Source organism: Ranitomeya variabilis, chromosome 4, assembly GCF_051348905.1.
Source record: "Ranitomeya variabilis isolate aRanVar5 chromosome 4, aRanVar5.hap1, whole genome shotgun sequence".
Lineage (NCBI taxonomy): Eukaryota > Metazoa > Chordata > Amphibia > Anura > Dendrobatidae > Ranitomeya > Ranitomeya variabilis.
The window spans coordinates 335,387,126-335,402,552 of NC_135235.1; the positions used below are offsets into that span (position 1 = coordinate 335,387,126).

Below are 15,427 nucleotides of genomic sequence, written 5' to 3' on the forward strand. Positions count from 1 at the left end.
TATTGCTACTCATCTTAAGCAATATTACTATCGAAGCGTGACAAATGAACATCCCCTTTAAGAGAGGACCAAGTCTCTGTGAGGTAGCGTATCTTCGCAAAGAGTCCTCCTTTAAGTAAAACCAGTAGGGAGCGCCTTTAATAAGGTGCAAACTATATACAAAAAGTTCGGATCATGCACTGTTCATGATTTCAGCAGTTCTGTAAACTTTGTGCAAAAACTTGAAAGACAAACAAGAAAACAAAACAATAGGGATCCCAGGTCCATAGAAGGATCCCCTTTAGAGTTAACCCTGAACGGGTTTAGCAGCAACATAAAAGCAATAAAACAGTAACTATTTACAAGTAAGAAAGTTCAGTAAAATCTTACTGTGGTGACGCGGAAGGTGGTCTCCTATCCGGGCTCACCAGACCAACGGTTCGCACTGGCGAGCCAGGACGCGGTTCCGGTCCCAGCAGCGATAAAATCCCTCGCCGGGAGGCCCTTCTTACTGGCAGGCGCACACGTCCCTCCGGGGCACGGCGAGGCCGGGCTTCTCGTGGTTCCGCGGGGCCGGGCTCCGCTGCTTTCCCCACGGGGTCACCCTCTTCCGGTGTTCCGGCAGCAGCCTGGAAGGCAGTACACCGCTGTACGCCTCGCGCCATCCAGCCAGCTTCTCCCGTAGCCCTCCTCCATCGGGTGTACGTCACCGCATCACCTGGCTCCAGGTCGCGGGGAAATCTTCCGCTGCAGGGCTCCACTTCTTCCCGTTCCACGTGGATTTGCAGTGGCTCCCCAATTTCCTGGATAACCCCGCATCCATATCGGGGGTTGAATGAGATTACCACACCCCAGTGTGATGGCGGGATCTCCGGGGCTCTGACCAGATCAATCTGCGTTGCAGGCTGGGTTCGGCTCCGCCACGCTGCCATCAGACGCCGTAGATGCTCGGCGTCCGGCATGATCTTGAGGCCCGGCGTCGGTAGTGTACTTCCAGCCGCGGCCAGGTGGGAGGGAACAGGGGACACTGGGGCCAGACGGATCTCCGTGGGCTGGCCTAGCCGAGTGAGCGCGCGGGCATCGGCCTCCAGCCGGCGGGCTAGCTGTCGGGCCTCGGCTGCAGCCACACATTCCTCCGACAGCGGCAAAGGGGGTCGGCCCATTGGTGGCCCTGTGAGGGTCAGACCCCGCAGCGTTGGCGCTTCTAGGGCTATGTCAGGTTGCACAGCCTCCGGCCGGGCTGGGTCAGCCCCACGTGGTGCTCCTGGTGTCGCCATCTTTGCCTTTCTTCCAATGTCTTCTTCCCGCGGTCTCTTTCGTGGGCGGCCCCGTCCCCATGGTCTCCACCCTCCAACCAAGATCAGGAGGCGGACCTCGGCTGTTGACGGGCACGTCCTCAGGACACAGAAATACTTAGACTGGGCGGCCATCGCTGTTCGCGCTCTCCAGCTCGTCTACGCCCACTTCACGCCCCTCTTCTCTTCTTACACTCTCTTCAGCGCTGTAATGGCGGCGGATTTTTGGCGGGAACTTTTGGCGGTAAATGGCGCAACACAGTCTTCGCAATAAAGTACAGTCCAAACACAATAAATCACAGTTCCAAGGCACACATTGATTCTTCAGGCTTTAGTAGATCCTGTTCGTGACGCCAAGTTGTAGCGCCCCCACACCGCCGCAGGGCCGAGGGGTACCCGATACCGGGCCTACGAGTCTCTGCTTCTGGGGGTTGTCACGGCGGCTAGGCCCCGGTCCGTGACCCTGCCGTGGGGCGCACAGTAAATAATAGGTGTGGATGTTGGTGGTGCAGTTGTGGGGTGCAGGTCGCGGTAAATAACGAGGACACCAGGTTGCAGTCTCTTTACCTCTTTACTGGAGATCTGAGTCCTCAGTCCAGAATATGGTTCACCAGGCTGCGCAAGTCCGGCCGGTCCAATGGCACCTTCAGAGTTCACTTCACAGGTGGAAATCGGTGCCTTCCTTCTTAGCGCTATGTGTTGTAGTCCTTCCCTGCTATGCTTACGGAAAGTACCCCACAACCGTTGTGTCTGTTTCTTAAGTTCCCTCACAACTCGATTAAATGATGTTCTTCTAATCTTCCGTCCCTTCCTGATGTTACAGTTAGAACGGCACCCGTTTGTCGGATAGGCCTGGAGTTCTTCCGGGACCCTAGAGACGCCCCTCTCCCGCAATTGCCTCCCAAGACTTCATAGGTGATATGTGTTAGACAGCCCGCCTTAAACTGACTGTCCTGCCGCTGTTTAGAGTATTGCTTGAAGCTAGTTATTGTAATACTCCCTCGGCGTTCCGGCCACCGGTAGTGCGCCTCAGTAGGATGTTGCTCCGGTCTTACAGCATGACCCCTACTGGTATTCTCCTATTGCTTGATCTCGTTTCTCACTCAGCACAATCTATCTCGCTTCTAGTCCTTTCTTGGGTCCCGCCGCTTCCCGGAGCTGGCGCGGACCCGTTACGTTCTTTTCAATGCCAAGCCTCTGTCAGGATCCCACCCCTGACAGAGACCCTACTGTCTCTTCCTCCACAACACCCTCTGCCACTAGGTGTTGCTTCGTCCAATCCAGTCAGCTTTCTGATCTAACTTCCTGCCTGACCCCCAGTTTACCCACTATGGTGGGGAGTGGCCTAATGAATAGCACCCTTAGCTCCCCCCGGAGGCCCGGCTGTGAAATGTATTGGTGTCTGTGATACCTGATCAGATGAACTCCTTCAGTGCCATCGGACGCACCGTAGCTCCCCATAGTGGCGGAGCCACAGTACTGCAACGACCAGGACTCTGGGGCGCTGCATGTGCGCAAATCTCAGCATCAACTACAAAAACATCTGACTGCTGTGCTTGCCAACAAGCATTTTTCCCACCAAGTATTAAGTCTTGTTTGCCAGAGGGATCAAATACTTATTTCTCACAGCAAAATGCAAATAAATTTATATAATTTATACAATGTGATTTTCTGAATTTTATTTTTTATATTCTGTCTCTCAATGTTAAAATTAGCTTACCCTTAAAATTATAGACTGTTCATGTCTTTCTTTGTCAGTGGGCAAACTTACAAAATCAGCAAGGGATCAAATACTTATTTCCACCACTGTATAAGTACAATTAAACACCATATTGCCAGAAACTGAGTTAATACAGTATATTATGACACAGCAATACAACTAAATAAAATATCTACACCATGTTCCAAATTATTATGCAAATTATATTTTTCTCGGATTTTCCTAAATGGTCGGTGCAAATGACAGTCACTCTAATAAAAGTCATCACCTGAATCATCGAATTTTATTGAAGAAACCTCCCAATGAATAAAAACTCAAAATTCACTGTTCCAAATTATTAGGCACAGTAGAACTTCTAAACATTTGATGTTTTAAAGAACTGAAAATGCTCATTTGTAGAATTTGCAGCATTAGGAGGTCACATTCACTGAACAAAAAAGCTATTTAACTCCAAAACATCCTAACAGGCCAAGTTACATGTTAACATAGGAACACTTCTTTGATATCACCTGCTCAATTCTTGCATCCATTGAACTTGTGACTTATTGGAGAGTTTCTGTTTGTATTTCTTTGCATGAAGTCAGAATAGCCTCCCAGAGCTGCTGTTTTGATGTGAACTGCCTCCCACCCTCATAGATCTTTTGCTTGATGATACTCCAAAGGTTCTCTATAGGATTGAGGTTAGGGGAAGATGGTGGCCACACCATGAGTTTATCTCCTTTTATGCCCATAGCAGCCAATGACTCAGAGGTTTTCTTTGCAGCATGAGATGGTGCATTGTCATGCATGAAGGTGATTTTGGTCCTGAAGGCACGTTTCTGCTTGTTATACCATGGAAGAAAGTTGTCAGTCAGAAACTCTATATACTTTGCAGAGGTCATTTTCACACCTTCAGGAACCTTAAAGGGCCCTACCAGCTGTTTCCCCATGATTCCAGCCCAAAACATGACTCCACCACCTCCTTGCTGACATCACAGCCTTGTTGGGACATGGTGGCCATCCACCAACCATCCACTACTCCATCCATCTGGACCATCCAGGGCTGCTCGACACTCATCAGTAAGCAAGGCTGTTTGAAAATTAGTCTTCATGTAAGTCTGGGCCCACTGCAACCTTTTCTGCTTGTGAACACTGAGGTTCAAGGGACTCCAGAGGCACCAGCAGCTTCAAATATCTGTTTGCTCATTTGTAATGGCTTTTTAGCAGCTGCTTTCTTAATCCGATGAACTTGCCTGGCAGAAACCTTCCTCTTTATCTTTATCAGCACAAACATGTCTGTGCTCAGATTCAGCCACAAATCTCTTAACAGTACAATGATCACATGTAAGTTTTCAGGAAATATCTAATGTTTTCATCCCTTAACCAAGGCATTGCACTATTTGATGCTTTTCGGCAGCAGAGAGATCTGTTGTGAATTTGGTTTCTGGGCTCCCCCGGTGGTCACTGGTGGTACTGAACTTGTGTGCTTCATCGCCTCTGTTCACCTGTTTCCATCAGGATGTGGGAGTTGTCTATTTAGCCTTGCTCCTCAGTCATTTCTATGCCGGCCAACAATGTTACCAGAAGCCTTTCTGTTGCATGTTCCTGCTCCTAGACTACTATCAGCTAAGTTGGACTTGTAGTCCTAAGTTTGTTTTGCATTTTTGTTCCAGTTCTCTGTGATTGTTTATTTCTGAGGCTGGAAGCTCTTGTGAGCTGGAATTGCCACTCTGGTGTCATGAGTTGATATTAGAGTCTTAGGGTCCCTTTCCACTTGCGAGATAAAAAACGGTCCGTAATCTGGACCGAAAAAACGGATGGAACGTATGCGATTTTCATGCGAGTGTCATGCGAGTACAATGCGATTTTTAATCGCATCATCCGTTTTTTATAATCGCATCATCCGTATGACATCCGTATTACTGTCCGATTTGTACGCACCGGTGTCCTTTGAAAAGCCGGCAATTCAGCGCGGTGTACAGTAAAATCACACTGACAGGTTAGAATAGAGTAGATATATACACATAGAATAGGTATATATACATATATATATGTCAGTGAGACACCTGTATATGTATATTTATATTTAATGCAGCGCTAGATAGCATAAAAGCCGCTAATTCAATTGCCGGCTTTTAATTTCTCCTTCACAAACCCGACATGATATGAGACATGGTTTACATACAGTAAACCATCTCATATCCCCTTTTTTTTGCATATTCCACACTACTAATGTTAGTAGTGTGTACGTGCAAAATTTGGGTGCTGTAGCTATTAAATTTAAGGGTTAACTCGCGGAAAAAATTGGCGTGGGCTCCCGCGCAATTTTCTCCGCCAGAGCGGTAAAGCCAGTGACTGAGGGCAGATATTAATAGCCAGGAGAGGGTCCATGGTTATTGGCCCCCCCATGGCTAAAAACATCTGCCCCCAGCCACCCCAGAAAAGGCACATCTGGAAGATGCGCCTATTCTGGCACTTGGCCACTCTCTTCCCACTCCCTGTAGCGGTGGGATATGGGGTAATGAAGGGTTAATGCCACCTTGCTATTGTAAGGTGACATTAAGCCAGATTAATAATGGAGAGGCGTTAATTATGACACCTATCCATTATTAATCCAATTGTAGGAAAGGGTTAAAAAACACACACACACATGATTACAAAGTAGTTTAATGAAATAAAGACAGCGGTTGTTGTAATAATTTATTGCTCTCTCAATCCATCAGGAACACCCTCGCTTGGCAACATAATAAACGCACAAGATACATACCCTCAGATGTGAGATCACATCCCACGATGTAATCCATCTGAAGGGGTTAACTAATATTACAGGCAGGAGCCCTGCTAAATGCAGCTGTGCTCGTGCCTGTAATTCCCCGGCGAATGAATGAAATGTAGGTCATTGACCTACATTTCCTTCAGTCGCGGTGATGCGCCCCCTGGTGGATGTCCTCATATGACCTGGAGCGTGGGAAAAAGTTCCCAGGCTGCAGTTTATGAGAACATCCACCAGAGGGCGCCTCACCGCGACTCAATGTAAGTACAGATCCTGCTTTCCTTTCAGCACCCGGGGGATTACAGGCACCAGTGAGTGGTTTATCGCAGCTCGTGCCTGTAATATTAGTTAACCCCTTCAGATGGATTACCTCGTGGGACATGATCGGACATCAGAAGGTATGTATCTTGTGCGGTTATTATTTTGCCAAGCGAGGGTTTCCTGATGGATTGAGAGAACAATAAATTATTACAACAACCGCTGTGTTTATTTCATTAAACTACTTTTAAATCATGTGTGTGTGTTTTTTAACCCTTTCCTACAATTGGATTAATAATGGATAGGTGTCATAATTGACGCCTCTCCATTATTAATCTGGCTTAATGTCACCTTACAATAGCAAGGTGGCATTAACCCTTCATTACCCCATATCCCACCGCTACAGGGAGTGGGAAGAGAGTGGCCAAGTGCCAGAATAGGCGCATCTTCCAGATGTGCCTTTTCTGGGGTGGCTGGGGGCAGATGTTTTTAGCCACGGGGGGGCCAATAACCATGGACCCTCTCCTGGCTATTAATATCTGCCCTCAGTCACTGGCTTTACCGCTCTGGCGGAGAAAATTGCGCGGGAGCCCACGCCAATTTTTTCCGCCATTTAACCCTTTATTTCAGCAGCTACAGCGCTGAAATTTTGCACATACACACTACTAACATTAGTAATGTGGAATATGCAAAAAAAAGGGGATATGAGATGGTTTACTGTATGTAAACCATGTCTCATATCCTGTCGGGTTTGTGCAGGAGAAATGAGAAGCCGGCAATTGAATTAGCGGCTTTAATGCTATCTAGTGCTGCATTAAATATAAATATACATATATAGATGTCTCACTGACATATATATATGTATATAGACACATTCTATGTGTATATATCTAGTCTATTCTAACCTGTCAGTGTGATTTTACTGTACACCGCGCTGAATTACCGGCTTTTCAAAGGACACCGGTGCGTAAAAATCGGACAGAACTCGCATGGTGCGAGTGCTGTGCGATTTTTTTCTCGCACCCATTGACTTGCATTGGCGAGTCTCGTCCGAGAATCGCAGCAATACGCAGCATGCTGCGATTTTTTTCTCAGCCGATCCAGATTTTTCTCAGTCCGATTTCGGCTGAGAAAAAAATCGCAAATCAAAAGACACCTATTAACTAACATTGGTCCGAGTGCAATCCGATTTTTTATCGGATTGCACGCGTCCGTTTTCCTCGCAAGTGGAAAGGGACCCTTAAAGTAATTCCAGGATGGTGTTTTGAAAGGGTTTTCAGCTGACTGTGAAGTTCCCTTTTCTGTCTTCCTACTATCTAGTAAGCGGACCTCAATTTGCTAAACCTATCTTCATACTTCGTATGTCAATTTCCTCTGAAATCACCGACAATATATGTGGGGGCTACTGTCTGCCTTTTGGGGAAAATTTCTCTAGAGGTAAGCCAGGTCTGTATTTTCCTCTGCTAGGGTCAGTCAGTTCTCCGGCTGGCGCTGGGCGTCTAGGGATAAAACGTAGGCACGCTACCCGGCCACTGTTATTTGTGCGGTAGGTTTAGCTCACAGTCAGCTCGAGTTCCCATCTTCCAAGAGCTAGTCCTTTTTGTATGCTTTACTATGTTCTCTTGCCATTGAGAACCATGACAGTTTGGCCGGCCAAGGGTTAAAATTATTGGCAGAAGAAAGGAGAGAAAAGAAGTCTGCAGAGAATTTTTTTTTTTTTTTTTTTCTGAGTTTGCTCATTAGTTGATTTACTAGCTTCTCTGCTTACTGCAGCCTTCGTCTCTCTCTCCTTCTAATCCTTGAATGGTTCTGACTTCACCTGATGAAAATGGATCCTCAGGGTTTAGCTACAGGTCTGAACAATCTCTCTATGAAGGTTCAAAGTTTACAGGATTTTGTAATTCATGCTCCTATATCTGAACCTAGAGTACCTTTGCCTGAATTTTTCTCCGGGGATAGATCTCGCTTCCAGAATTTCAAACATAATTGTAAATTATTTTTGTCTCTGAGATCTCGCTCCGCTGGAGATCCTGCACAGCAGGTCAGGATTGTAATATCCTTGCTCCGGGGCGACCCTCAGGATTGGGCATTTGCTTTGGCACCAGGGGATCCTGCGTTGCTCAGTGTGGATGCGTTTTTCCTGGCTTTGGGGTTGCTTTATGAGGAACCTCATTTAGAGATTCAGGCTGAAAAAGCCTTGATGGCCCTGTCTCAAGGGCAAGATGAGGCTGAAATATACTGCCAAAAATTTCGTAAGTGGTCTGTGCTTACTCAGTGGAATGAGTGCGCCCTGGTGGCGAATTTCAGAGAGGGTCTCTCTGATGCCATTAAAGATGTTATGGTGGGGTTCCCTGTGCCTGCAGGTCTGAATGAGTCCATGACAATGGCTATTCAGATTGATCGGCGTTTGCGGGAGCGCAAACCTGTGCACCATTTGGCGGTGTCTACTGAGAGGGCGCCAGAGATTATGCAATGTGATAGAATTCTGTCCAGAAGCGAACGACAGAATTTTAGGCGAAAAAATGGGTTATGCTTCTATTGTGGCGATTCAACTCATGTTATATCAGCATGCTCTAAACGTACTAAGAAGGTTGATAAGTCTGTTTCAATTGGTACTTTACAGTCCAAGTTTATTCTATCTGTGACCCTGATTTGCTCTTTATCGTCTATTACCGCGGACACCTATGTCGACTCTGGCGCCGCTTTGAGTCTTATGGATTGGTCCTTTGCCAAACGCTGTGGGTTTAATTTAGAGCCTCTGGAAGTTCCTATACCTCTGAAGGGTATTGACTCCACGCCATTGGCTAGTAATAAACCACAATACTGGACACAAGTAACTATGCGTATTAATCCGGATCACCAGGAGATTATTCGCTTCCTTGTGTTGTATAATCTACATGATGTGTTGGTGCTTGGATTGCCATGGCTGCAATCTCATAACCCAGTCCTCGACTGGAAAGCTATGTCTGTGTTAAGCTGGGGATGTCAGGGGACTCATGGGGACGTACCTTTGGTTTCCATTTCGTCATCTATTCCCTCTGAGATTCCGGAATTTTTATCTGATTATCGTGACGTTTTTGAGGAGCCTAAATTTGGTTCACTACCTCCGCACAGAGATTGCGATTGTACAATAGATCTGATTCCGGGCAGTAAGTTTCCAAAGGGTCGTTTATTTAATCTATCTGTGCCTGAACACGCTGCTATGCGGGAATATATTAAGGAGTCCTTGGAAAAGGGACATATTCGTCCTTCGTCATCTCCCTTAGGAGCCGGTTTTTTCTTTGTATCTAAAAAAGATGGCTCTTTGAGGCCGTGTATTGATTATCGGCTTTTGAATAAAATCACGGTTAAATATCAGTATCCTTTGCCACTGCTTACTGATTTGTTTGCTCGAATAAAGGGGGCCAAGTGGTTCTCTAAGATTGATCTTCGTGGGGCGTATAATTTAGTGCGAATTAAGCAGGGGGATGAGTGGAAAACCGCATTTAATACGCCTGAGGGCCATTTTGAGTATTTAGTAATGCCTTTTGGTCTTTCAAATGCCCCTTCAGTCTTTCAGTCTTTTATGCATGACATTTTCCGTGAATATTTGGATAAATTTATGATTGTGTATCTGGATGATATTTTGATTTTTTCGGACGACTGGGACTCTCATGTCCAACAGGTCAGGAGGGTTTTTCAGGTTTTGCACTCTAATTCCTTGTGTGTAAAGGGTTCTAAGTGCGTTTTTGGGGTTCAAAAGATTTTGTTTTTGGGGTACATTTTTTCCCCCTCTTCCATTGAGATGGACCCTGTCAAGGTTCAGGCTCTTTGTGATTGGACGCAGCCCTCTTCTCTTAAGAGCCTTCAGAAGTTTTTGGGCTTTGCTAATTTTTATCGTCGATTTATAACTGGTTTTTCTGATGTTGCTAAACCGTTGACTGATTTGACTAAGAAGGGTGCTGATGTTGCTGATTGGTCCCCTGCTGCTGTGGAGGCCTTTCGGGAGCTTAAGCGCCGCTTTTCTTCCGCCCCTGTATTGCGTCAGCCTGATGTTACTCTTCCTTTTCAGGTTGAGGTCGACGCTTCAGAAATCGGAGCTGGGGCGGTTTTGTCGCAGAAAAGTTCCGACTGCTCCGTGATGAGACCTTGCGCGTTCTTTTCTCGTAAATTTTCGCCCGCTGAGCGAAATTATGATATTGGTAATCGGGAGCTCTTGGCTATGAAGTGGGCTTTTGAGGAGTGGCGTCATTGGCTTGAGGGGGCTAGACATCAGGTGGTGGTATTGACTGACCACAAGAATTTGATTTATCTTGAGTCTGCCAGGCGCCTGAATCCTAGACAGGCGCGCTGGTCGTTATTTTTCTCTCGGTTTAATTTTGTGGTTTCTTACCTACCGGGTTCTAAAAATGTGAAGGCGGATGCCCTTTCTAGGAGTTTTGAGCCTGATTCCCCTGGTAATTCTGAACCTACAGGTATCCTTAAGGATGGAGTGATATTATCTGCTGTTTCCCCAGACTTGCGTCGGGTCTTGCAGGAGTTTCAGGCGGATAGACCTGATCGTTGCCCGCCTGGTAGAATGTTTGTTCCTGATGATTGGACCAGTAGAGTCATATCGGAGGTCCATTCTTCTGCGTTGGCTGGTCATCCTGGAATCTTTGGTACCAGGGATTTGGTGGCTAGGTCCTTCTGGTGGCCTTCCCTGTCGCGAGATGTGCGAGGTTTTGTGCAGTCTTGTGATGTTTGTGCTCGGGCCAAGCCTTGTTGTTCTCGGGCTAGTGGATTGTTGTTATCTTTGCCTATTCCGAAGAGGCCTTGGACTCACATCTCCATGGATTTTATTTCTGATCTCCCTGTTTCTCAGAAGATGTCTGTCATCTGGGTGGTGTGTGACCGTTTCTCTAAGATGGTCCATTTGGTTCCCTTGCCTAAATTGCCTTCCTCATCCGAGTTGGTTCCTCTGTTTTTTCAAAATGTGGTTCGCTTGCATGGTATTCCGGAGAATATCGTGTCTGACAGGGGAACCCAATTCGTGTCTAGATTTTGGCGAGCGTTCTGTGCTAGAATGGGCATTGATTTGTCTTTTTCGTCTGCTTTCCATCCTCAGACTAATGGCCAGACCGAGCGAACTAATCAGACCTTGGAGACTTATTTGAGGTGTTTTGTGTCTGCGGATCAGGATGATTGGGTTGCCTTTTTGCCCTTGGCGGAGTTTGCCCTCAATAATCGGGCTAGTTCTGCCACCTTGGTTTCTCCTTTCTTCTGTAATTCGGGGTTTCATCCTCGTTTCTCTTCCGGTCAGGTGGAGTCTTCGGATTGTCCTGGAGTGGATGCTGTGGTGGAGAGGTTGCATCAGATTTGGGGGCATGTGGTGGACAATTTGAAGTTGTCCCAGGAGAAGACTCAGCTTTTTGCCAACCGCCGTCGTTGTGTTGGTCCTCGTCTTTGTGTTGGGGACTTGGTGTGGTTGTCTTCTCGTTTTGTCCCTATGAAGGTTTCTTCTCCTAAGTTTAAGCCTCGGTTCATCGGCCCGTACAAGATATTGGAGATTCTTAACCCTGTGTCCTTTCGTTTGGACCTCCCTGCATCTTTTTCTATTCATAATGTCTTCCATCGGTCATTGTTGCGCAGGTATGAGGTACCGGTTGTGCCTTCCGTTGAGCCTCCTGCTCCGGTGTTGGTTGAGGGTGAGTTGGAGTACGTTGTCGAGAAGATCTTGGACTCCCGTGTTTCCAGACGGAGACTTCAGTATCTGGTCAAGTGGAAGGGCTACGGTCAGGAGGATAATTCTTGGGTGACAGCCTCTGATGTTCATGCCTCCGATTTGGTCCGTGCCTTTCATAGGGCTCATCCTGATCGCCCTGGTGGTTCTGGTGAGGGTTCGGTGCCCCCTCCTTGAGGGGGGGGTACTGTTGTGAATTTGGTTTCTGGGCTCCCCCGGTGGTCACTGGTGGTACTGAACTTGTGTGCTTCATCGCCTCTGTTCACCTGTTTCCATCAGGATGTGGGAGTTGTCTATTTAGCCTTGCTCCTCAGTCATTTCTATGCCGGCCAACAATGTTACCAGAAGCCTTTCTGTTGCATGTTCCTGCTCCTAGACTACTATCAGCTAAGTTGGACTTGTAGTCCTAAGTTTGTTTTGCATTTTTGTTCCAGTTCTCTGTGATTGTTTATTTCTGAGGCTGGAAGCTCTTGTGAGCTGGAATTGCCACTCTGGTGTCATGAGTTGATATTAGAGTCTTAAAGTAATTCCAGGATGGTGTTTTGAAAGGGTTTTCAGCTGACTGTGAAGTTCCCTTTTCTGTCTTCCTACTATCTAGTAAGCGGACCTCAATTTGCTAAACCTATCTTCATACTTCGTATGTCAATTTCCTCTGAAATCACCGACAATATATGTGGGGGCTACTGTCTGCCTTTTGGGGAAAATTTCTCTAGAGGTAAGCCAGGTCTGTATTTTCCTCTGCTAGGGTCAGTCAGTTCTCCGGCTGGCGCTGGGCGTCTAGGGATAAAACGTAGGCACGCTACCCGGCCACTGTTATTTGTGCGGTAGGTTTAGCTCACAGTCAGCTCGAGTTCCCATCTTCCAAGAGCTAGTCCTTTTTGTATGCTTTACTACGTTCTCTTGCCATTGAGAACCATGACAGAGATCCTTTTTCTTTCCCATGTTACTTGAAAACTGTGGCCTGCTTAATAATGTGGTATGATAGAGTAATCCGAGGACCACTAGAATCCAATGCCAAAAGATTCTTTTATTGTTCAAATACTATGACCAGTCATACATTGCACCAACGTTTCGGCCTGTACGGCCTTTAGCAAGGTGATTATCTGTATGGCGGTATAGTGATTTTAGCTGATGATGAGACTTTATGAGAATCGGGAAACGCTGCTAAGGTGGTATGTGGAACATCACTTTTAAGTAGTTTTCTTTTAATTAGAATCACCTGGAAAACTAATTATGACATGTGTTTAAGATTGATTTCAGTGATCCATTGAGCCCTGAAACACAATACCATCCATGAGTTTATTTGGAAAACAAAACAATTTCATCTTTATGACACTTAAATCCAATTTGCATAATAATTTGGAACACAGTGTATGCAATATACACTGTTCTTGTTTTCTAGCAGTTAAAGCGAACCTGTCAGCAGGATTTTGCTAAGTAAACTACAGGCATTGTTAGCTTGGCACTGTTAAAGGGAATCTGTCACCTAATTTTTGGCCTATAAACTGAAGCCACCGCCATCAGGGGCTTATGTACAGCATTCTGTAATGCTGTAGATAAGCCCCCAATGTAACCTGAAAAACAAGTTAGATTATGCTCAACCAGGGGTGATCCCGGTGCGGTCCGGTCCGGTCCGATGGGCGTCGCAGGTCCGGGTCCAGCGCCTCCCATCTTCATACGATGTCATCCTCTTCTTTGCTTCCTGTTGTGGCTCCTGCGCAGGCGTACTTTATGTGCCCTGTTGAGGGCAGCGTAAAGTACTGCAGTGCACAGGCGCCAGGCCTCTCTAACCTTTCCCGACACTGCAGTACTTTGCTCTGCCCTCAACAGGACAGATAAAGTACGCCTGCGCAGGAGCCACAACAGGAAGCAAAGAAGAGGACGACATTGTATGAAGATGGGAGGCGCCGGAACCGGACTGCGACGCCCATCGGACCGGACCGCATCGGGATCGCCCCTGGGTGAGTATAATCTAACCTGTTTTTCTTATCTTTCAGGTTACATCAGGGGCTTATCTACAGCATTACAGAATGCTGTACATAAGCCCCTGATGGTGGTGGCCGCAGTTTATAGGCCCAAAATTAGGTGACAGATTCCCTGTAAACTAAATAAAATGCTACCGGGGTGAAGAAATCCATCTTGTGGTACTTGTGTAATCAGTGTTAGGAGTTTTCAGTTAACAGTATGCCCGTTCTCCTGGGCAGGACTGCAGGCAGGTCGTATCTTCCTGCTCTAAGCCAGGGAAACTAAGGAAAGAACTGCCCATATGCCACCCTAAAGCACAAACATATTAGTCATAAAAGAGACAGAGAGAGAGACAGATTGTTTGTGCATCCATCACAGACTTCTCACAAAAAGAAAAGAGACGACTGTAAAAAGCCGTAGCCAGCTCACCAACCAGACCATCAGATGTGGTGCACGGAAGTTCGTCCAGACCAAGACGTCCTGCAATAGCAATCTCAAAAGAACATGTATACTCCAGCTCCAGCAAGATGGGTAAAAAAAAAAAAAAAAAAAAAATTCCTTTATATTTTATTGTAAATCCAGCATGAAGATAAAAAACAAATCTTTACAAAAGGTAGACCAAACAGGTGATTGTGAAGATATGGCTACGTGTTTCGACCAAAATAGGTCTTACTCATGCCTATGCAGCCCCAAAAGTGAGCGCTACACATATAGCACACACAGACCTAAGACACACCCCTCGTGTCACATGATCATTTTGTAAGGTCCTGGAACCACATATATTTTAAAATAATTTCTACAATACTATACAAAACACTTTAAGGCCATGTTCACACTTTGCGGTTTTTACCGCGGATCCGCGGCGATTTTGATGCTGCGGGTCCGCAGCAGTTTCCATAGCGTTTCCATTTACATGTAAACTCTATGGAAACCGCAAACCGCAGTGCACATGCTGCGGGAAAAACCGCGCAGAAACGCAGCGGTTTACAACCCGCAGCATGTCACTTCTTTGTGCAGAATCGCTGCGATTCTGCACCCATAGGAATGCATTGAACTGCTTACTTCTTGCATGGGGCTGTGCCCACGTTGCGGGAAGTAAGCGGATAATGTGCGGGTGGTACCCGGGGTGGAGGAGAGGAGACTCTCCTCCAGGCCCTGGGAACCATATTTGGGGTAAAAAAAAGAATTAAAATAAAAAATCATGTTACACTCACCTCTCAGCGCTGCACGCGGCCGGCCGGTCAGAGTTGCTGTGCGAACAGGACCTGCGGTGACGTCGCGGTCACATGACCGTGACGTCGCGGTCACATGACCTTGACATCACGAAGGGTCCTTCTCGCACATCATCTTTGGAACCGGAGCGCCGGGTGCAACGCCGAGGAGATCGAGACGTCAGAGGGTGAGTATATAAACTTTTTTTTTATTTTAACATTACTATTGATGCTGCATATTGCTGCATATGCAGCATCAATAGTATAGGCGGAAACCCGCAGCGGAAACCGCGGAACAAACCGCGATAAATCTGCAGGGATAACCGCAGCGGTTTTGCCCTGCAGATTTATCAAATCCGCTGCGGGAGAACCCGCAGAGGACCCCGCAAAGTGTGAACATGGCCTAAATCATCAACAGTAATGATACATAATTTCATTTCTCCTGTTCATGCCAGCAGGGAAACGGGTATTTAGATTATAGATCCAAAAAGCCTCTGATGTGAGCAGGCGTCTTTTTAGATCCCCTCTGCGATATGACAAATAAAC

General features: G+C 46.6%; 1 protein-coding gene across 6 annotated transcripts in view; it reads left to right on the forward strand.

Moving 5' to 3' along the window:
• Positions 1–15,427, forward strand: part of DRC12 (dynein regulatory complex subunit 12 homolog) — a 128,702-nt gene that overhangs the window by 52,226 nt on the left and 61,049 nt on the right. The window lies entirely within an intron of this gene.